The sequence below is a fragment of the Boleophthalmus pectinirostris genome, unplaced genomic scaffold (assembly GCF_026225935.1).
Source record: "Boleophthalmus pectinirostris isolate CB_2022bp ecotype Guang Dong unplaced genomic scaffold, ASM2622593v1 HiC_scaffold_5, whole genome shotgun sequence".
Taxonomy (NCBI): domain Eukaryota; kingdom Metazoa; phylum Chordata; class Actinopteri; order Gobiiformes; family Gobiidae; genus Boleophthalmus; species Boleophthalmus pectinirostris.
Window position 1 is genome coordinate 40,974,718 of NW_026571404.1, and position 23,190 is coordinate 40,997,907.

General features: G+C 44.0%; 1 protein-coding gene across 1 annotated transcript in view; it reads left to right on the forward strand.

Annotated features, from left to right (window-relative positions):
- The window catches only part of LOC110170284 (pro-neuregulin-3, membrane-bound isoform), a 636,481-nt gene that overhangs the window by 456,149 nt on the left and 157,142 nt on the right, over positions 1-23,190 (forward strand). The gene's annotated exons all lie outside the window — the stretch shown is intronic.

Sequence of the window (23,190 nt, forward strand, 5' to 3'; positions counted from 1 at the left end):
TTTTATATATAAATATACATTTTATATTGTGTTTTGATATGCTATATATATTTTCATAAGGAATAGAGCAGCTTGGTGTGTAGATAAAGATTCCTCTAAGTGTGAGCTTTCAGTAGAGCCCTCATTGATGTCTGTGGGTTGAAGCATTCAAAAGTTATTGCATTTTTTCCAAACGTTCTCCAAATGTCTCCATTTGGATAGGTTTGGATAGGTTTGGATAAATTTGGATAAAGCAAAAGTCCCTCTGGAAAACGCCTAAATATACTAGCAATAAAAGTAGTCTAAAATCCTCATTTTTATAGATATTCTCATCAAATTTGAAATGTAAGAGGTCAACATGGTTTTCAATAGAAATATAGAGTGTTTCAGTCCCCAGCTACCTACTGCAGCTTTCTACACCTTAATTTTAACAAAAAAAATTTGGGCGAGGATGAGAAAAATAATTTTTTAGGTGTGTGCCAAAGTGTATAAATACCTACCAGACATACTTAGAGTGATTCTTACACCTGTGGGTGAAACTATTGGGTGTTACCTTACAAAAAACCCAAACTTGTGTATATGCAACTGAGGGTTCACTCATGGCAATCATTTTAGTTTGGAGAGGTCAGAACAAGAGTGATTTCACAAAAATGGCCTGGAATTCTAAGAGGTTAAATGGAATCATGTCAACCATCCTGTCCTTAGTGAGTTGACTCAGCCAGTGTCTCTTCACTGACTACAGAGAGAAGGACATGAGCAGAGATAGAAGGAGATGAGCCACTCCCTAAACATGGTCGAAGCAGTGCATTTCAGATCAGCTTCCTGCCTGCTGTGTCCATGTGACGTGGGAAAAGTGGATAAATGTAATCTCAAAAATGTCACACGTGTGCTCAGAGTCATGTTGTGGTGACACTGTGCTCAAAGACAGCTTCCAAAGTGTGGAGCAGCTGAATTTAAGCAAGCTCTTTCTCCATGAATGATGCAAGAGACAGGCCAGACACACCCCCTGCAAAGGAGCCAAACGTGCAGTATGCTAGTGAAAGACAATGATAATGTCAGAGTTGGCCTGTCACAATAACATATTTTGGAGTATGATGTATTGCTGAAGCATATATAGACAATAAACTGTAATGTTGAAAAAAACATATGTCACTGACACAGTCCTATATATATATACATATATAGTGACCTGCGACATGAGGGTCCAGGACTGAACCAGAACTAAACCAGGACTAAAACAGGTCTAAACCAAGACTAAACCAGAACTAAACCAGGATGAGTGTCAGGACGGGTCCGGAGGTGCGCCCGTGTAGACAGTTGGGTGACCGCAGGTGAAAGGACTAGCCTCCCTCTCTCTCCCTCTTTCAAGTTCAAGATTACTTCTGATTTAGACCTGGTGTAGACTTGGTGTAGTCTTGGTGTAGTAATGGTTTAGTCCTGGTTTAGTCCTGCTGGTTCAGTCATGAATCACATACCCTCACTTAAAAAATTCCCACTACACCACTGGTAATTAATAACAGTAATACATAGTAATAATAATTTGGATTGGCGTACCCCGCTACAGATGCAGTTTGCTGCTTTGGCTCTCTGACTGTCCAATCAATTCAATCTGAATTTGGTGATGTCGTACGCTGCTAGAAGGTCCTGGTGACACCAACAAAAATCTGATTGGTTGAAGCAACAGTTTCATGGACATTTATTTTGTGCTTGAGGGCCTGCAGAACGGATTGTGAAGGCCTCAGGCAGACTGACCCTGCCTGGGAACAGATGATGGTTGAAATGTGATTGGTCAAATACTTTAATATAAAAATACAGTACATGGCTGGAAGCAGTGGAAAAGCTCTGAAAGACAGACTATACGCAACTTTTTAATTCATTAATTAGTTTTGCATATAAACTCATGGGATTAATGTGATAAATATTTTTATTTTTGCCCAGCCCTTATATATATATATATATATATATATATATAATGATGTGTTTCTCACCCTCCACGGTGGTTGGTCTCACCCTCATTCAGCTCGGGTCCTCTACCAGAGGCCTGGGAGCAGTATCTTTGCTGCCCCAGTGCTGCACTTTTCTGGACTGAGATGTCTGTTGTTTTTCCCTGTATCTGTTGTAGTCTCTTCCAGTTTGGGGGTTACAGCCCCGAGTACTCCGATCACCACAGGCACCACTGATGCCTTTACTTTCCAGGCTCTCTCCAACTCCTCCTTGAGCCCCTGGTATTTCTCTAGTTTCTCATGTTCTTTTTTCCTGATATGACCATCGCTTGGTATTGCGATGTTCACCACCACGGCTCTGCTCTGTTTCTTATCCACCACCACTATGTCTGGTTGGTCCATCACCATCCTGTCAGTCTGTATCTGAAGTCCCACAGGATTTTGGCTCGGTCGTTCTCCACAACCTTTGGAGGTGTTTCCGACCTTGATCCTGGGGTCTCCAGCCCGTACTCTGCACAGATGTTTCTGTACACTATGCCCGCCACTTGGTTATGTCGCTCCATGTATGCTTTTCCTGCCAGCATCTTACACCCTACAGTTATGTGTTGGACTGTCTCAGGAGCCTCTTTGCACAGTCTACACCGTGGGTCTTGCCTGGTGTGGTAGATCTTGGCCTCTATTGCTCGAGTGCCCAGGGCCTGCTCCTGAGCAGCCAGGATCAGTGCCTCTGTGTGTCCTTCAGACCAGCCCCTCTCAAGCCATTGGTAGGATTTCTTGATATTAGCCACTTCAGTTATGTTCTGGTGGTACGCCCCATGTAGGGGTTTGTCCTGCCATGATGGTCCCTCCAGCACCTCTTCCTCTGGACCCCACTGTCTGAGACATTCTCTGAGCACCTCATCTGTCGAGGCCTTGTTCTTGATGTACTCAAGGAGCTTGGATGTTTCATCCTGGACAGTGGTTCCCACACTCACTAGTCCTCGGCCTCCTTCCTTCCGGCCTGCCTACAGTCTCAGGGTGCTGGATTTGGATGGAACCCTCCATGCATGGTCAGGAGCTTTCGTGTCTTAACATCTGTGGTCTGTATCTCCTCCTTTGGCCAGCTTGTGCCATCCATGTGTGTGGCATTGAGTCGTAGGCTTTCTTGTAATCAATCCAGGCAAGGCACAGGTTGGTCTTACGGGTTCTGCAGTCGCGGGCGACTGTTTGGTCAACCAGGAGTTGGTGTTTGGCTCCCCTGGTGTTTTTGCTGATGCCCTTCTGTGCTGTACTCATGTATTGATCCATGTGCCCACTTATCTTAGCCACGATGATGCCTGATATGAGCTTCCATGTTGTGGAGAGACAGGTTATTGGCCGATAGTTGGATGGGACTGCACCCTTTGAGGGATCCTTCAGGATCAGGATCGTACACCCATGCGTTAGCCATTCAGGGTGTGTCCCATCCCTTAGCAGCTGGTTCATTTGTGCTGCCAGGTGCTTGTGGAGAGCAGTGAGCTTCTTTAGCCAGTATGTGTGGATCATGTCAGGGCCTGGTGCGGTCCAGTTTTTCATACCTGAGACTCTTTCCTGGATGTCTGCCACTTTGATGGAGACTGGATTCTGTTCAGGGAGGTTGCTGTAGTCTTCTCTCAGATTCACCAGCCACTGTGCATCGGTGTTATGTGATGCCTCCCTCTCCCATATGCCTTTCCAGTACCTTTCAGTCTCCAGCCTTGGTGGGTCTGCTCTGGTGTTATTACCCTGCCACTGAGCATACACTTTCGCAGGTTGTGTTGCAAACAGGCGGTTTATTCATCTGGCTTCGTCTTGTGTGTACCTCTTTAGGCGGCTGGCCAAGGGTTGGAGCCTTTGTACAAATGTGTGTGTGTGTGGTTTTTTGTCTATATAAAATTTTAGCCGTAAAAGGTTGCATTTCTATGACTCATTATGGATGAATAAATATATGCTCTTGGGTTATTGTGCCACTGGCAATAGTTTCAGTAGTTTCAGTTAGTCTTTGTCGTCTATATTTACTTCAGCATGTATTTACAGGCCTATGACAGGGCTGTCTACTAAACAGACTGTTCACATAAGCTCATAGTAGCATTCTGCTTACAATGTTTACAGGCACAGTACTAAAACTATACTGTTTATTCAATTTATTTATGTCTTGCGTTTATTATTGTGCTGTTCTGAGGAGGGGACTTTATTTATTTATTTTCGAGCTGGACCCCGTTATCCACATTGGGTAGTCTGTATCTTGTATTTGTATATTTTGTATTGGTCAGTCATTCGCTGGAGATAACCAAGATTATGGACAACCAAAATTGTGGTTAGCCTACAGTAAAGAGCCTCATTCAGTTTACTGGCCAAACCTCCTTGTTTTGTCTGCTTAGTACTTGGATGGGAGACTGCTGGGAATTTCACGTCCATATGTGTGGCTACAATAGTATCTTACCACCACCAATTATGGAGTGAATGAATAATGCACCAAATTGTAAAGTGACTTTGAGCATCTGGAAAAGCACTATAAGACTAATGCATTATTATTACTGGCCATTGTGAGTCTAGTTTGATATTTAGTCATATATAAAGTGTACTTTATCAGAAATATTGTTAACATTCAAACAGGATGTAATCTCAAACTTAACTAAACTAATTAAGTAAGTAATTATTTATTTTGTGAACTTTGTATTTGCTGTGTCTTTCAGTATTATAGTAAAAAAAAAAAATTTTGTTAACTTATATGTTGTATTGTTGTCCTCTCATCAGAATCATAATTAAAGCTGTATTTTTGCTTCATTCACTCTTTGGTGCGTGTGTCTGTTGTGTGTATACTGTGTGTGTACAGTGTGTCTGCAGTGTGTGTACTGTGTGTCTGCAGTGTGTGTACAGTGTGTCTGCTGTGTGTGTACTGTGTGTCTGCAGTGTGTGTACTGTGTGTCTGCAGTGTGTGTACTGTGTGTCTGCAGTGTGTGTACTGTGTGTCTGCAGTGTGTGTACAGTGTGTCTGCTGTGTGTGAACAGTGGGTACAGTGTGTCTGCTGTGTGTGAACAGTGGGTACAGTGTGTCTGCTGTGTGTGTGCTGTGTGTCTGGTATGTGTCTGCTCTATGGGTACAGTGTGTCTGCTGTGTGTGTATGCTGTGTGCATGCATGTGTGTGTATGTGCAGTGTGTGTGCAGTGTATCTGCTGTGTGCTGTGTGTGTGTGCTGTGTGTGTGCTGTGTGTCTATGCTGACATCACATTGTGCTAATACAGTGGGTCATACACACACTTCTAAGCGTCATCAGAGCCCCTCATCTCTCCACAGCTCTCTCGGACTCATACCTGCTCGGTACCAGCAGCCTTCACACCCTCTGCTTTTCAATCATACCAGAGTGGATAATTGTCCAAAATTTTATTTTACTCCACTGCTGCCAATCTGAACAGAAGCATTTCAGGTTAAGGAGTAGGTATTTTAGAGTTTCCATTTCAGCAATTCCAACTTCAATTAACTGTTCCTCCATATCAAATTAGAACCAGCCCTATAAGTGTAATCAAGAAAACGAAACCCATGTTTATGTTTAAGGGGGGGTATTGCACTTCTACGATAGTGGGCCAATTTGTCCACTTGAATACAAAATAAAAAGAAACCTGAATTTGACAGACCCAGGGCAGCTGTAGTTTTGGCAGCTCACTACCACATTGAGAAAATCCTTTTCCTCAAGCCCCAGAAAACTTCCACATTATTATTATGGTATAACATTTGGCTGTAGTTTGGCAAAAATAGTTCTGTATTTTATTAATCTAAATGTAAGTGATTATTTCTGACAGAGCGCCTCCACCTCTGCTCTCTCATCACAAGAAGCAATGGGAGAGCCTCTGTTGCCTCATCACAGCACTGCAGGCCTTAATGATTGCTCCCTAATAATACACTTACTTCGACTCTTCTCCTGCTGCCTTTCACTTCCTCTTTCACTAATTATAAATGTGCGTGCTATGGCCCCTGCCCATATCAAAGTCTGGCACAAGCTTGTAGCTGCTACATTACATTATTTCTTATAAAAATATTGTCAAAGATTTGCTGTAGATGTTCCTATTTCCTTTGCTGCCTGTTCATAAATGGTGACAAACAGTCCTGAAATATTGTAGGTTGAAGGAGTCTGTGTCCGCTGGAGCAGAAAAGTGGGTCCTAGCATCAAGGAAATATAAAGGCACGGTGAACTCAAGCACAAAATGGGGTTGTATAGAATTCATCGCCCCAGTAAGGCCTGGACACATGTGGCAAACAGCCGCCAGCAGCAGTGGAGAAACAAACACATCCATAACCATTCCCTTGATCCGTCTGGGGGCATCTTGCGAACTTCAAGAGCATCTTTTACACAACTTAGCATTTTGCCTATGTATTTTATTTTAATGGAATGATTTAAAATAAATACATGAAAAATAAATTAAAAGTCTGAGGTGTGAAGGAGTAGTTGGCCCGAGCCAGTTGGGCTATTGTTCTTCGTCGGTTTCTTATAATTGGCCCGTATTGTTCTTCCTCAGTTTCTTATGGTTATTTATTATTTTTCTTTGCAAACGATCGCGATTTTGAGGGCCTGAACATCGACGAAAAGTCCCCAAACCGGGGTTCAGATCGATCGGTCCGGCGAAAAATTTCATAAAATGGGCATCGTGACAATGACCAACGTGACCCGACTTAACAGCGCCACCTACAATTGGACCCCTATGGGAGTGGGAACAGGCAAACTTTGTCGCAGGGAAATGAAATTCGGGACAGTGATAGAGAACAATGAGACAAGCCAAAAGATGAATTGGAGCATGACCCTATGACAAACAGGAAGTCGGCCATATTGGATCAAACATTCGGCACCGTTTTGACTTGGGTGTCTACAAAAAGATTCAAGTCCCTGGGGTTTTGTCCAAATGAGCTCTGATTTGACATGTCACATCTACAGACATAAACTCACAAAATGCATCTGAAGGAATTTTGATTCTCCTTACGGTTCGCCCGTAGCACGCCGGCGAATAACGCCTTCATTTCCTGTTTTTTTCCTGCCCTGTCACGGCCACAGGCATTGTCCTAGAGAGCTCAAATTCAAATCACAATTGAGTGATCCAGGCCTGAATGTAATGAAATATGAAATCTAATAAAAGTTAACTCTATTGCGCCCCCTAGCATAGACATTAAACATCAACATTATCGGATTTGTACCAAATTCGGGAATAAAATTCTGTGCATGATTATAAGCAAAAAAGTCTATTACAGACATGATGCATTTTCCACATTTGGCCAGCAGGGGCGCAAAGACTGCCCCAAAAAATAGTAAAAAAATGATTACACACACAGGCTTAGTCCGATCGTGCTGAAATTTGAATCACTAATGTCTGATCACGGCCTGAATATAATACACTACAAAACATATGAAAAGTGAACTCTATAGCGCCCCCTACCACAGACATGAAATGTCAACATAATCAGATTAGCAACAAATTTGGAAATACAATTCTATGCATGATTACAAGCAAAAAAATCCATTACGGACATGGGGTATTTTTCACAGTTGACCAGCAGGGGCGCAAAGACTCCTTAAATTATTTAAAGGTGCATTATTTAATGTGTCTAATGGACGAGCTGTCGGCCTGGGCAGCTGTCGGGAAGAGAGAGTGGCGTGTCAGGCGGTCGCGAGTCCCTGGCCGTTGCCTGGGGAGCGACTGCGCGCCGGGGCGAGGGCCACCATCCCCGCGCGCGGCTTTAATTGGCCCTCACCAGTAACAACGTTAGAGGCGAGGGGTATTGTTCTTCGCCGGTTTCTTCTTCTTATTGGCCCGAGCCAGTAATGAAGTAACTGGCGAGGGCTATTGTTCTTCGCTGGTTTCTTATAATAATAATTCTTATTATTCTTTTTCCCCACATTGAATCGCATTTTTGACCCCCTGAACATGGTCGAAAAGTCCCCAAACCGGGGTCCAGATTGATCGGCCCGGCGAAAAATTCGATAAAATGGGCATCGGAACAATGACCCGGGTGACCCGACTCAACAGCGCCGCCTAGAATTGGATGACCCGAGTGACCCGACTCAACAGCGCCGCCTAGAATTGGACCCCTATGGGAGTGGGGACAGGCAAAGTTTGTCACAGGGAAACGAAATTCGGGACAGTGATAGAGAACAATGAGACAAGCCAAAAGATTAATTGGAGCATGACCCTATGACGAACAGGAAGTCGGCCATATTGGATCAAACATTCGGCGCCGTTTTGACTTGGGTGTCTACAAAAACATTCAAGTCCCCGGGGTTTTGTCCAAATGAGCTCAGATTTGACATGTCACATCTACAGACATGAACTCACAGAAATTTTCAAATTTTTTTGGAATACTCCTTACGGTTCGCCCGTAGCACGCCAGCGAATAACGCCTTCATTTCCTGTTTTTTCGGTGACCTGTCACGGCCACAGGCATTGTCCTAGAGAACTCAAATTCAAATCACAATTGTGTGATCCAGACCTGAATGTGATGAAATATGAAATCTAATAAAAGTGAACTCTATAGCGCCCCCTAGCATAGACATGAAACGTCAACATTATTGGATTAGTACCAAATTCGGGGATTAAATTCTCCGCATGAATACAAGCAAAAAAGTCTATTACGAACATGGTGCATTTTGTACGTTTGGCCAGCAGGGACGCAAAGACTCCCTCAAAAAATAGTTAAAAAATAATTACACCCACAGGTTTTGTCCGATTGTGCTGAAATTTGACTCACTAATGCCTGATCATGGCCTGAATATAATACACTATAAAACATATGAAAAGTGAACTCCATAGCGCCCCCTACAATACACATGACATGAATTTGTACCAAATTTAGGGATTAAGTTCTATGCATGATTATGAGCAAAAATATATATAATAGACATGGTGCATTTTCCACGGTTGGCCAGTAGGAGCGCAAAGACTCCCCCAAAAAATATTTAAAAAATGATTACAGACACAGGCTTAGTCCGATTGTGCTGAAATTTCAATCACTAATGCATCATCCCAGCCTGATTATAATACACTATAAAACATATGAAAAGTGAACTCTATAGCGCCCCCTACCATAGACATGAAAAGCAAACAATATTGGATTTGTACCAAATTCAGTGATTACATTCTATGCATGATTACAAGCAACAAAGTCTATTACGGACATGATGCATTTTTCACGGTTGGTCAGTAGGGGTGCAAAGACTCCCTCAAAAAAATTTTTACAAAATAATTACACACACAGGTTAAGTCCAATCGTGCTGAAATTTGAATCACTAATGCGTGATCACAGCCTGAATATAATACAATATAAAACATATGAAAAGTGAACTCTATAGCGCCCCCTAGCATAGACATGACATGTCAACAATTTCGGATTTGGACCAAATTCGGGAATTTAATTTTGTGCATGATTACAAGCAAAAAAGTCTATTATGGACATGATGTATTTTCAACAGTTGGCCAGCAGGGGCGCAAAGACTCCCCCAATAAATAATTAGAAAATGTTTACAGACACAGGTTTAGTCCGATCGTGCTGAAATTTGAATCACTAATGCGTGATCCCAGCCTGAATATAATACACTATAAAACATATGAAAAGTGAACTCCATAGCGCCCCCTAGAATAGACATGACATGTCAACATTATTGGATTTGTACCAAATTCAGGGAATAAGTTCTATGCATGACTATGATCAAAAAAATAAATAACGGACATGGTGCATTTTCCACGTTTGGCCAGCAGGGGCGCAAAGACTCCCCCAAAAAATAGTTAAAAAATAATTACACCCACAGCGTTAGTCCGATCGCGCTGAAATTTGAATCACTAATGCATGATCACGGCCTAAACACAATACACTATAAAGCATATGAAAAGTGAACACTATAGCGCCCCCTACCATAGACATGAAACGTCAACATTATCGGATTAGTACCAAATTCGGGGCATAAATTCTACACATGAATACAAGCAAAAAAATCTATTATGGACATGGGGCATTTTTCAAGGTTGACCCAGCAGAGGTGCAAAGACTTCCCCCAAAAATGTTGTAAAAATTATTATATGCACTATTACAGACATGGTGCATTTTCCACCACTGGCCAGCAGGGGCGCAAAGACTCCCCCAAAAAATTGTTAAAAAATGATAACAGACAAAGGCTTTGTCTGATCGTGCTGAAATTTGAATCACTAATGTGTGATCACGGCCTGAATATAATACACTATAAAACATATGAAAAGTGAACTCTATAGCGCCCCCTACCATAAGCATGAAACATCAACATTATTGGATTTGTACCAAATTCAGGGAATAAGTTCTATGCATGATTATGAGCAAAAATATATATAACGGACATGGTGCATTTTCCACGGTTGGCCAGCAGGGGCGCAATGACTCCTACAAATATTTAAAGGTGCATTACGTAATGTGTCTAATGGACGAGCTGTCGGCCTGGGCGGATGTTTGGAAGCGAGGGTGACGTGCCGGGGCGGTCGTGAGTCCCCGGAGGTCGCATGATGGGGGACTGCGTGCCGGGGCGAGGGCCACCATCGCCGCACGCGGCTTTAATTTCTTTTTTTTTTTTTTTTTTTTTTTCTTGCAAACAATCTCAATTTTGAGGGCCTAAATGTCGACAAAAAGTCCCCAAACCGGGTACCAGATTGTTCGGTCCGGTGAAAAATTTTATAAAATGGCCATTGCAACAATGCCCAAAGCACCACCACTCAATAGTGCCCCCTTAAAATTTTTAAATGAATGGGAGGCCGAGACGCATATTTTGGCATAGGTTCACAAAATTCGGAACAGTGATAGAACTCAAGGAGACAAGCAAAAACGCGTGATCTCAGCCTAAATATAATACACTATAAAACATATGAAAAGTGAACACTATAAAGCGCCCCCTACCATAGATATGAAATGTCAATATTATTGGATTTGTACCATATTCAGGGATTAAGTTCTATGCATGACTACAAGCAAAAAAATCTATTATGGACATGGGGCATTTTTCAAGGTTGACCAGCAGAGGTGCAAAGACTTCCCCCAAAAATGTTGTAAAAATTATTATACGCACATGTTTAGTCCGATTGTAATGAAATTTCTATCAGTTATACACTGCATGACCCAGATTCCATTGATATATCAAACACAGGGGATCACAGCAGGAATACAGCGCCACCTATAGAAATGCACAAAATTTTTCTACTGGGAGAAATAAAATTTCTTTTACGTTCATTTGTGAAACTTTGCCAAACATTCACTGATGTGACCCTGATTATTAAAGTCAATAAGACATATGCCCTCATTTTTTATTCTTTTGCTTTTAGAATCATTTCACTTTTGAGAAATTTAAAGGCACACTATGTCACTTTTCTGGTGTCTTAGTGTGACAGTGCTCTTGACCATAAAAGTCATGTGACCTGTGCTTCCTAAGAGGTGTCTTAGGGATCCTTTGGTCAAGACGAGTTCAGTGCATCCCATGATGTCATTTTGTATTTTATCAAAAACCTTAAAATGTATCTCCTCTCACAAATTTTGTACAATCTTCTTGAAACTTGGCACACACAGTCTTCAGACCAATTGTCACAAAAAACTTTGAATGGATTTTTCATTTAACCCTTTGTATTCTGGCAAATGACCATTAAACTTGACAACAAAGCTCCCAAACATGAAGTGAGCTCACTGCACAGAGACACTTTGACGTATTGACACCAAACTTGATACCTGAACACAAGACCCCTCACCCTTAAGCCACCAGCTGGTCAAAGTTGTTATTATTTGTTTCCTCAAAACGAGGAAGATCTAACATGATGTTCTAATATGAGGGGTCGATGAGGTATAGTTATTTCTGTGAGAACCTTGGATGTTTTACAGACTTGAATTGCAGAGGACCTTGGCTGTTCTTTCAACCCTGAATGTTCTTCAGATTTCTTTCTATTGCTTCCAGAAGTCTTTTGATGTTCCTCAGACTTGTTTCTATACTAGGTGGAGGACCTAAGATGTTAGTGAAACTTGTTTCTATAGCAGTAGAGGACCTTGGATGTTCCTCAAACTTGTTTTTATAGCAACTAGAGGATTTAGGATTTCTCAGACTTGTTTCTATTGCATCTACAGGTCCCGAGATGTTCTTCAGACTTGTCCCAAAGGACTCTAGATGTTCTTCAAATTTCTTTCTATAGGTTCTGGAGCACTTCCTAAGCACTTAGGTCTTCCTAAGACCTGTCTTACGCAACTACATGATTTTGGATGTTCTACAGATGTGTCCCTATAGCAGCTAGGTGACCTTCGCATTTCAATTAGTAAGGGTAATGGAGAGGAAGTGGGGTAGTGCTGGACAATATCAGTGAAGATGTGATATCTATAGCACATTTACTATATGTAAAGAAATATGTGCTCCTATTTATACTGCCCTATACCATCACACAACATTATATATCTCACCGGCCACAATACTGACCACCAGCATGTTTTCCATCCTACACTCAGACCAAAATAAAGTGGAACAATTGCAAATGCATTTACATTACTAGAGACCCTTCAAATGATGTGTACCAAAAATCGTAGTCCTGGGTTAAATTATTTTTTTTTAATTCTACCATTTTACTAGAGAGATTCTGTGCGTTGTCTTCTCCTCAAGGTGTTACTCTTACTTAACCATCTCTGGTTATGTGACTATTTATAGTAAACATTTGATATTGCGCACATTTCACCACAACCCTTTGATCGTTCATTAAAAAAAGAAAAGAAAATGCATTGAAAATAAAGTAAAAATGTATCTAATAAAATTAGAGCTTCAAAAGTAGCCAATTTTTTGGTGGGTGGACAGGTGGGTTAAAATGGGTTCAGTCTGTTTACTTCACAGCTTGTTCACATAGACTGCATATTATTTGTCTAAGGGGCTTCACCAGTTCTGACAGGGAACTGGTAAGACACTGCCTTATATCTGTCCGAAGGACGAAGCTAACTACCAAGAGCCTACTGCTCTTAGTTTACAGCTATGAGTAACTCTTCTTACTGTACACTCAGTTCTTCTTATTAACACTCTTTTTAGAAGTGCTTTACTAATAATCCACACTTTTCTCGTTGACCTGACTTATTTGAAGTGCTTAACTCACATTGACTAGCCTAACAACCCAAATCTCCTTAAACAAAAGTAACATTTGGTGATGAGAAACTTTGTGTGCTTCACTTTAATCACAGTCCGTTTTACCCATTGGCCTGATGTGAATGAATGCTGGCACATGTGCAGTGTGAATCCAGTTCCCTCTAATTGTCCTTGTCAAGTTATTACAGAGCCTACACCGGGGCCATAAGCGTTTGTGACAGTCATATTCAAGCAACATGATACTAGCGCTGCGATCGTCTGTGCTCACATTTGTTAGTCACTCTGGCAGATTTAGCATTGCTATCACTTAAAGGGGCAGGCTAACCACCATTAGCATTTTCCCTGGTTGTTGAACATATACATTTAAAGAACAAATATTATGCATTGCTTATATTGTCATCAGTGTTTAAACGTGCTCTTGTGTGCCTCGGCATTTCATGTTTAGAACATAAAATAAGGTCTTGTAGGTTTATAAAATAGGGTGACCAAACGTCAGTTTTTCCCCAGACATGTCCGTATTTTGCATCTTGTCCTGGGAGTCTGTTTTTTTTTTTTTTTAAGTGATGGAAATGTCCGGGTTTTCATTACCTTTCATTGGGCCATTAAATTGAGCGTCTCTCGTAGCTCTGTGATTCAGAAGGAGCGAGCAGACACAAACAGTCGGTCAGTCTGCAAACATGCCGAAGGGCAAATGCACATTTAACAATGACTTGGACAAGAAATTCTCTGTTTTCCATCCCGGTTGGGACAAGTCAGAGGCCATGTGCACAGGTTGCGAAGTGAGAGTACAGTGATCCCTCGTTTATCACGAGGTTACGTTCTAAAAATAACCCGCGATAGGTGAAATCCGCAAAGTAGTCAACTTTATATTTTACAATACATCTGTTTTAAGGCTGTAAAATCCCTCACCACACACTTTATACACTTTTCTCAGACAGGACAGGTGCAACCCTTTTTACATCCTTCTTAAAACTTATTGCTGCTGTCGTCCTTTTGTTATTTTCCTCCTTCTTTATGTAACGAACCCAAGATTCTTTTATTCCGTAATAGAGCCCCACAGCGCAGAGTCCTGCACCGCTCCATTTTTGGAGACCTGCAGTGCAAGCTTTTGCGCTGCCTACACCACAGACTGTACTAAGACTAAACCAGGACTAAACCAGAACTGAAACAGGACTCAGTGTCGGGACACAACATGCAAAATTGACACGCACACACACACACACACACACAAAATCTACGAAACCGTGAGACTGCGAAAGGTGAACTGTGATATAGCAAGGGACGACTGTAGCTCAATGTCGAGGCCCCACCTCCGACCCCTGGTAAGGTGTCCGGGTTTTCACAAATGAAAAAAATACATCAGTCTGATGTCAGCACAGTATCGGCTGGCAACAATGACCACAACATTTTTTCTAATAAACTTTTCAAACAGACAGACAAATAAATAAATAAATAAAGACATTTAAAAATATATATATATTTAAACCATGGTGAGCTTTAAATTGGGTGAGACTGTTGTAATCATTTAAGTATTCAAATGTAATAAATGTAATAAATGTCTGGCAATGATTTATGGACTTAACAGTTCAGGAGACCTCTGGAGTTCTACCAGGATTCAAGAAAAAACAGGAAAGAAGCTAAATACAACTCTAGGTATATTTTTGATTAGGGAACAATTTTGAAACATTGACTTACAGAATCTCAAACAAATCTATGTTGCATATTAAATACCCTTCATTTCAACTTCTCACAATAAGAATGCCAAAAGACAATTTCTTTCTTCAGTATCTGCGTATGGAGATCCAAGGGTATAATGAAAATGACCTGCCAGGTGAAACAGTGGACTTTAAACACAGTATGGACAAGTAAAGAAGTGCTGTGAAAGACTGGAGGCTAAATGTGGACTACCCAAGAGGCTCCGTCATTTTAATGAGAGCCAACATCTGTCTGTGGCCTGGCAGAGGACAAAGGGAACAATAAAAATAGGCTAGACTTTATTTTCAAGTACTTGGTGTAGCTACACACATCATGCTCAGGCCATCACATGATAATAAAAAGAACAAGTACATGTAAATAAATGAGAGCACATCTTTATTCACAGGTCCCAAATGCTTCCACAGCCCTAGTTTCCCACATTCAGTTTTTTTTTTTTTTTTTCATTTTAAACATGCACATAGGTAGATGAATGCATCGTTTGAAAAGGGGAGAGAGATGAAGCAAAACTATTTTGCATTTTCTACCCTCCAACATCCACTCAATGAGCTAACCAGTGTGGGTCCTTGGGCAAGACCCTTCGTGCTACTGCCCACCTCATACAATGATGAGATAATGAAACTTACAAGATGCCAGCTCAGACGTTGCCCAGCCAAACAAGGTCTGCATCAGGAGCGAGCGAGACGTCGACTCACTGATCCACGCCACCAGGATCTACAGCACAAACATTGGAATGTCATTTGGGCTTGAGAAATGTAGCAGGATGGTGACAAAGAGAGGGAAGGTAGTCCACACAGAGGGGGTCTCACTCCCAGAGGGAACAATAGCAGATGTTGAGGACAGTTACAAGTACCTTGGTATCCCACAAGCAAATGGCAACCTCGAAGAGGCAACAAGGAAAGTGGCTACGGTCAAATACCTGCAAAGATTGAGACAAGGCCTAAGAAGCAGCTCAATGGCAAGAACAAGGCGCAGGCAATCAACAGCTACGCCCTGCCAGTGATGAGATACCCTGCAGGAATCATGCACTGGCCAAAGGAGGAGATACAGACCACAGATGTTAAGACACAAAAGCTCCTGATCATGCATGGAGGGTTCCATCCCAAATTCAGCACCCTGAGACTGTATGCAAGCTGGAAGGAAGGAGGCCGAGGACTAGTGAGTGTGGGAACCACTGTCCAGGATGAAACATCCTAGCTCCTTCAGTACGTCAAGGACAAGGCCCCGACAGATGAGGTGCTCAGAGAATGTCTCAGACAGTGGGGTCCAGAGGAAGAGGTGCTGGAGGGACCATCATGGCAGGACAAGCCCCTACGTGGGGCGTACCACCCCAACTGAAGTGGCTGATATCAAGAAATCCTACCAACTTCCAGATACAGACAGGATGGTGATGGCGAACCAACCAGACATAGTGGTGGTGGATAAGCAACAAAGCAGAGCCGTGGTGGTGGACATCGCAATACCAAGTGATGGTAATATCAGGAAAAAGGAACATGAGAATCTTGAAAAACACCAGGGGCTCAAGGAGAAGCTGGAGAAAGCCTGGAAAGTGAAGGCATCAGTGATGTCCGTGATCAGAGCACTTGGGGCCTTAACCTCCAAACTGGAAGAGTGGCACTCAAGAAGGTGAGAAACAAATTTTTTTATTCATGTATACAGTCATGGATAAAATAGTTGGTACCCCTCTGGCAATGAAAGAAAAATCTACAATCATCACTGAAATAACTTGAAACTGAGAAAAACTTTAATAAATAAAAAAAAAAAATACTGAAAATTGTCCAACAAAAATCAGACATTGTTTTTCACCTGTGGTTCGAATTATTAGAAAAAACTAAATAATGAAACTGGCCTGGACAAAAATGATGGTACTTAACTTAATATTCTGTTGCACAACCTTTAGAGGCAAACTCTGCAAACAAACAGTTTCTGTAACTGTCAATGAGACTTCTACACTGATGAACAGATATTTGGACCCATTTCTCATGAGTAAACAGCTCTACTTGGCTCAGGTTTGAAGGGTTCCTTCTCCAGACAACATGTTTCAGCTCCTTTCACAGATGTTCAAGAGAATTGAGATCTGGGCTCACAGAAGAACACTCCAGTACAGTCCAATGTTTTGTTCTTAGCCTTTCTTGGGTGTTTTTAGCTGTATGTTTTGGGTCATTATCCTGTTGGAAGACCCATGACCTACAACCGAGACCAAGCTTTCTGACACTAGGCAACACATTTCGGTCCAAAATACCTTGATAGTTTTGAGATTTCTTTGTACCTTGCACAGATTCAAGACACCCTATGCCAGATGCAGCAAAACAGCCCCAGCACAAAACCAAACCTCCTCCAGGCTTCATAGTAGGGACAGTGTTATTTTCTTGGTGTGTTTCATTTTTGCGTCTGTGAACATAGAGCTGATGTGTCTTGCCAAAGAGCTCCAGTTTTGCCTCATCTGTCCAAAGAACATTCTTCCAGAAGCTTTGTAGCTTGTCCATATGCACTGTGGCAAATTCCAGTCTCACTTTTTTATGATTTGCTCTCAACAGTGGAAGTCCACTTTGGCTCAAACAGTGATGGATTGTGTGATCTGACACTGATGTACTTTGCCCTTCAAGTTCACATTTCACTTCTTTGGAGGTTGTAACAAACAGGCTGTTCTATTTCATTTCAGTGAACCTGTAACCATGTGACTACAACCCTCGGATCAGGAGCATTATGCCAAATTAAACACACCTCTGGATGTGCGCTACACCTATATGAATGACGCGTGTGCACACACTCACCCTCTTTCTATCCTCCTGGTCATTGAGAGCTTCTGCCGCACGGCTTGAGATTTTCGCCGTTTTGTTCACTGATCATCGCTGATTTGGGCTGCTCCTTGTTGTAGTACCCCTCTGGCGTTCCGTGTCAATTTTGTTGCAGTTTGGTGAGTGTATCGCTCCCGTTTGCCGGTTGTAAACTTTGCTATCTAGCCGGCTTGTGCATTTGTTATGCTAACTTAGCTCTGTTTGTAGTGCCGTGGGAGCGAGCTTCGCTGCCTTCTGGCTTGGAGAGGTATTGCAGCTTTCTGCTGAGGTCTGCTCTCATTAGTGCTTGTATTTTTCTGTATTATTATACTATGATATAATAAATGTGCACATAAACTTCTTTTTCATTTGTTTGTGCTAAAGGGGACTTCATTCTATTTTGGGAGACATTTTTCATTCTCCTCTAGTGTGAATCTCCTGTGTTGAAATGGCTAAGGGGGTGGATAGTGACCACATGGACTGTGTTACAGTTATGGATATGCTGCCACCTGGTCAGGAGGTGGACTCCCCTCCCCCCCATAAAGCGGCGGTGGTAAACGGGCACATGACCACATTTATGACCCCAGTATATATCATCTCCAGAAACAACTGGAGGCTATGCGTAAGACCATGGAAACCATGGCTGCTACACAACAGCGGCTGCTGAAGAATCAAGCCCCTCTGCGTGGGTTTTCTCATCCTGATGCCGTTTCACTGGCTGCTTTGGGTAATTTGGATAAGACGACAGCTCAGGCTGCAGCTTCTCTGCTTTGCTGGACCGTTACGAGGAGGAGCAGGTTTTGTTGGATGGACCCAAGGCTTCTGCATTAAATCGGGTTTCAGGCCACCAGGGCTATGCCCTTTTGCCCGTCTATTTGGATTTTGTTTCCCGTATCCAAGAGTCGTGGCCTCGGCCAAGAGAGGCTTTACTTCCCCGCTCTGCACTAAGTGTGCTTCACAGTGCTGCTGAACATGGGTTGGATGGGACCTTACAGGTGGGCCCTTCATTTGCACTCCTAGCTGGGGCATCCCCTTCGGGCCGGGTCGCCCGTCATCCCAATAAGAAGTGCAGGGCTACTGATGGCTTTGTGGTGAAAGCCTATCAGTCTGCTGCCATGGCTGCTAGACTGGTAAACACCAATGCTCTACTTCTTGTTTATCTGGAGGGCCTGATCCGAGATCTGGATTCTAAGGGCCCATCTGAGCTCATGCCTGAAATGACTAACATCGGGGATACGGTGATTCAGGGAGCAAGTGCTCAGGCCAAGGTCCTGGGTAACTCCTTGGCCCATCTCACCATGGCCAGGCGCCACATTTGGTTGAGCCAGACGGCCTTGTCAGAGGCGGAACATGCTGCTGTTTTGGGGCCAGCATTTCGCCTGGTCATGTGTTTGGTGTGGCTGCAGAGGCAGCCTTGGATGAAGCCCAAAAGGTGCGAATGCGCAGTCGAACCATGCGCAATCAGGGGCTCTTGAGGTCACGTCCTCAGATGGCCCCAAAGAGACATATTGGCCTGCAAAGGCCTCAGTTAGTGGTTCAGGGTTCCTCACAGGATTCTGGAGGTGATAGACAGGCCTTTGTTCCCCGAATATGCTGACAGAGGGTCCGTACTCGTTCTTGGGAGCGAGGTGCACGGGGTCCGCCCAAGTCTGTTCCTGACTATACACTTCGGCTGGCGTCAAGTTTTTCAAGCACCCATCTCAATGCTTGGCACCAGTGCACTTCGTGCCCATGGGTGCTAAAGACCCTGGAGTGTGGCTACTGTCTGCAATTCCGCCTCCACGCTCCACGCTTTCGGGGCGTTTTATGGACAAAGGTGGGAGACAAGTCTCTTTCGGGAGTGCTTGCCAGCGAGATCTCGGCCTTACTCTCCAAAAAGGCTATACGTCCACTGGATCCATGGGAGGGAAATCAGGGGTTCTACTCCCCATATTTCATTGTCCCAAAGCGCACAGGTGGTTTCTGCCCCATTCTCAACCTGAGGACGTTAAACAAGTACCTCAAGGTTCTTCCGTTCAGGATACTCAAACTGACAGTATTATTTCAGGCTATTCAAGCAGGTGACTGGTTCACAACTGTGGACCTGAACATGTGCCCATTCATCCGGGTCATCGTCGCTACCTGCGGTTTGCATTTCGAGGTGTATCTTAGGAGTACAATGTGCTCTCGTTTGGCCTGTCACTGTCTCCTCGAACTATCACAAAGTGCGTTGATGCCGCACTCTCCCCACTCCGAAGGAGGGGTATCAGAGTGCTGAACTATTTGGACGATTGGCTGGTGTACGCTCCATCCCCAAGCATGGCTCGCGAGCACACTACAGACGTTCTGGACCATCTAACTTCCCTAGGTCTTCACCTGAATGCAGAGAAGAGCCGCCCTGTGCCGGGCACTTCGGTGGAATATTTGGGGCTTGTCCTGAACTCAGTCACAATGACTGCCTGCCTGACACCAAAGCGGGTGACGGCCATCAAGGAGTGCATAGCAAGCTGCCTTGCTCAGTGCACTGTGACTGCTCTGCAATGCCAAAGGCTGCTAGGTGTTTTGACTGCAGGTTCCCAGGCAGTGCCTCTGGGTCTACTGCACACATGACCACTTCAGAGGTGGTTTGTGTGCCAAAGGCTCTCCATCCCCAGGGAAAGGTTGAGGAAGGTAACCCTGTCCCACACGTGCCTCAAAACCCTTACATGGTGGATGGGTTCCAGAGCTGTCGCAGACAGGGTTCCCCTAGGCTTTGGGGCAGCCCAAGTCACTATAACTGCCGATGCATCCCAGATGGGTTGGGGAGCTGTGTGCGAAGGCAGGACTCCCCAAGGGACTTGGGACTCTGTACGGCGGAGTTGGCACATCAATCTCCTCGAGATGGAGGCTGTTCATTTGGCACTGCAGCACTTCCTCCCAGTGGTGAGGGGCAAACAGGTGATGGTACGAACGGACAACACTGCAGTGGTGTCTTACATCAATCATCAGGGCGGTCTGAAGTCTCCGTCTTTGCATGCCAGCTCCTTCTGTGGGCCCAGTCAGAGGACATGTCTCTGAGAGCCTTCTACCTTCCCGGCCTCCTCAATGTTGCAGCGGATCTGCTGTCCAGAGGTGCTCCTCATCCCGGCGAGTGGCGCTTACACCCCCAGGTGGTGGATCAGTTATGGTGCCGCTTCGGTCAGGCCTCAGTGGATCTATTTGCCAGAGAGGACAACACTCATTGTCCCCTGTGGTTTTCGATGAACGGCCTACCAGGACCACTGGGGGTAGATGCCCTGAGCCAGAACTGGCCTCCAGGGATGCTTTATGCTTTTCCTCCACTGCCTCTCCTTCCAGCTCTGCTTGGCAGGGTGAGGTTGTTCCAGGCACGAGTTCTCTTAGTGGCACCGAACTGGCCGCAGAGACCCTGGATGTCCGAGGTGTACGAGATGCTGGACTGGGAACCATGGCGCCTCCCAACCAGAAAGGACTTTCTGTCCCAGGGACAGGGCAAGATCTGGCACCCTCAGCCCAAAGTCCTGAATCTTCATGTATGGCCCTTGAACGGCGGCGCTGGCATGCTCTTGGGCTGAGCAGGGCTGTTGTTGACACCTTACACGGGCACAGTCCACCCAACGTCTCTATGGGTGTAGGTGGAGCGTGTTTGCTGGGTGGTGCCACAGGACTGGTGTAGACCCTGTGTCCTGTGACATGACTGTGGTGTTGTCCTTCCTTCAGCACCTTTTGGATCAGGGGCACTCAGAATCCACTTTACGTGGATATCTTGCTGCCATTTCTACGGCTCATGAGCGGTGTGATGGGCTCACCCCTGGGTCGAATCCCCTTGCAACACAGTTTTTGAAAGGTGTTAGGAGGCGTTGCCCTTCCAGACTTGCTCCCATCTTGGGATCTGCAGGTAGTCCTCGGGGCACTTTGTCTGCCTCCTTTTGAGCCTTTGCCTGGCCTGGATCTGCGGATCCTGAGTTTAAAAAAGCTCTTTCTACTTGCCATATCATCGACTAAGTGGGGGAGCTTACTGCTCTCTCCGTTAGGACAGGGTGCCTGCGTTTTGGCGGACGAGAATGATGTGGTTCATCTCCTGCCGAACCCCGCCTTCCTACCCAAGGTGTTGCCTAGAAATTATGTGGCTAAGCCTTTGGTCTTAGAGTCCTTCTATCCTCCACCACACTCTTCTGAGGATGCTGAGAGGCTGCATGCTCTGTGCCCCGTAAGGGCCCTGAAGGTTTATGTGGCCCGTACCAGCTTGCTTCGCTCAGTCGACAGCCTTTTTGTGAGCTATGGCGCATCCACATTGGGCAGGCCTGTTACAAAACAGCTGCTGGCCCACTGGATAGTCGATCTCATCGTGATGGCTTATGATCACGCAGGGAAGCCTCCCCCGCATGGAGTGGTTGCCCACTCTACACGGGGAATGGCTGCATTTTGGGTACTGTTCAGAGGTGCGCCTTTGGAGGAGGTGTGTAGTGCTGCTGGTTGGGCATCCTCCTCTACCTTTGCCAAGTTTTACAGGCTGAACTTGCCTGCTTCCACCATCCCCTCTGCTGTTTTAGGGGCTATGATGGATGAGTGACTCTTTGTGTTTATTGTTATTATGAGATTGCTCTATGTTTGCAATAAAGCTGCTCATGCACTTGCACTTGTGGTTGCTGTGTTTACTTATTTATCAGATGGTGTGTCCTTGTGGGTTCCACCTCACCTTCCCTGTGACTGATTTGGCATACTGTTGTCACATGGTTACAGGTTCACTGAAATGAAATAGAACGATTGTTTACGTATGTAAACACGGTTCTGTGAATGAAAGTGAACCTGTAACCGTCCTGGTCACATGTCAGTGATTGGCTGGCTGGTTATGCTCAGTCGTCAGAAAGAGGGTGAGTGTGTGCATGCGCGTCATTCATATAGGTGTAGCGCGCACCCACAGGTGTTTTTAATTTGGCATAATGCTCCTGACCCAAGGGTTGTAGTCACATGGTTACAGGTTCACTTTCATTCATAGAACCGTGTTTATATACGTAAACAATCGGTTTGTTACCCAGAACCACACTAAGCACCTTCACCCTTCACTAGAACACTTTAAAACACTGCACTTTCATAGCACACAGCAGTTTCAACATATTTGCACATGACAAAAAAAATTGCACACAATTGGTTTAAATTTATTTATTGTCTTTCCTTTTTTACCACTTTATAATCCTGAGGCACAGCAGCACTTTAATTGGAAGCTGCTTGTCCCTGGAGGGAAAGGAGACAATTACCAATTATAGTCCGGTTCCTTATATACTTTTGTGGGAATTTTTTGGGGATTTGCTAACCTATATATTTTTGGAAAGGTTATAGTATATGGAGTCAGAAAATCAATGTTTGCATTTGCCCACATGTCTTTATGGCGGCCATATTGGATTTTTTTTTTTTTAATGGCCGCCAAAAAACACTTTTGGAATATCTTAGCCTCTGAATAAGTTGAAATGTTGATTTTAACTGCTAAACCCACATTTTCAGGGTCAGGGAATCAAATGGTGCTAGTTACAAACCTGTAAGACCTATCCAAATTAACCCTTAGATGAATAAGTGGGTCAAAAATGACCCAGTTTGGTTGTTTTCTTGCAATTTCACTGTAATATTCACATGTAATACTCCATGTTCCTCCAAAAACATGTTTTTTTTTTTTTAAATGATCCTGCTGAAATACATCAACAATATGGG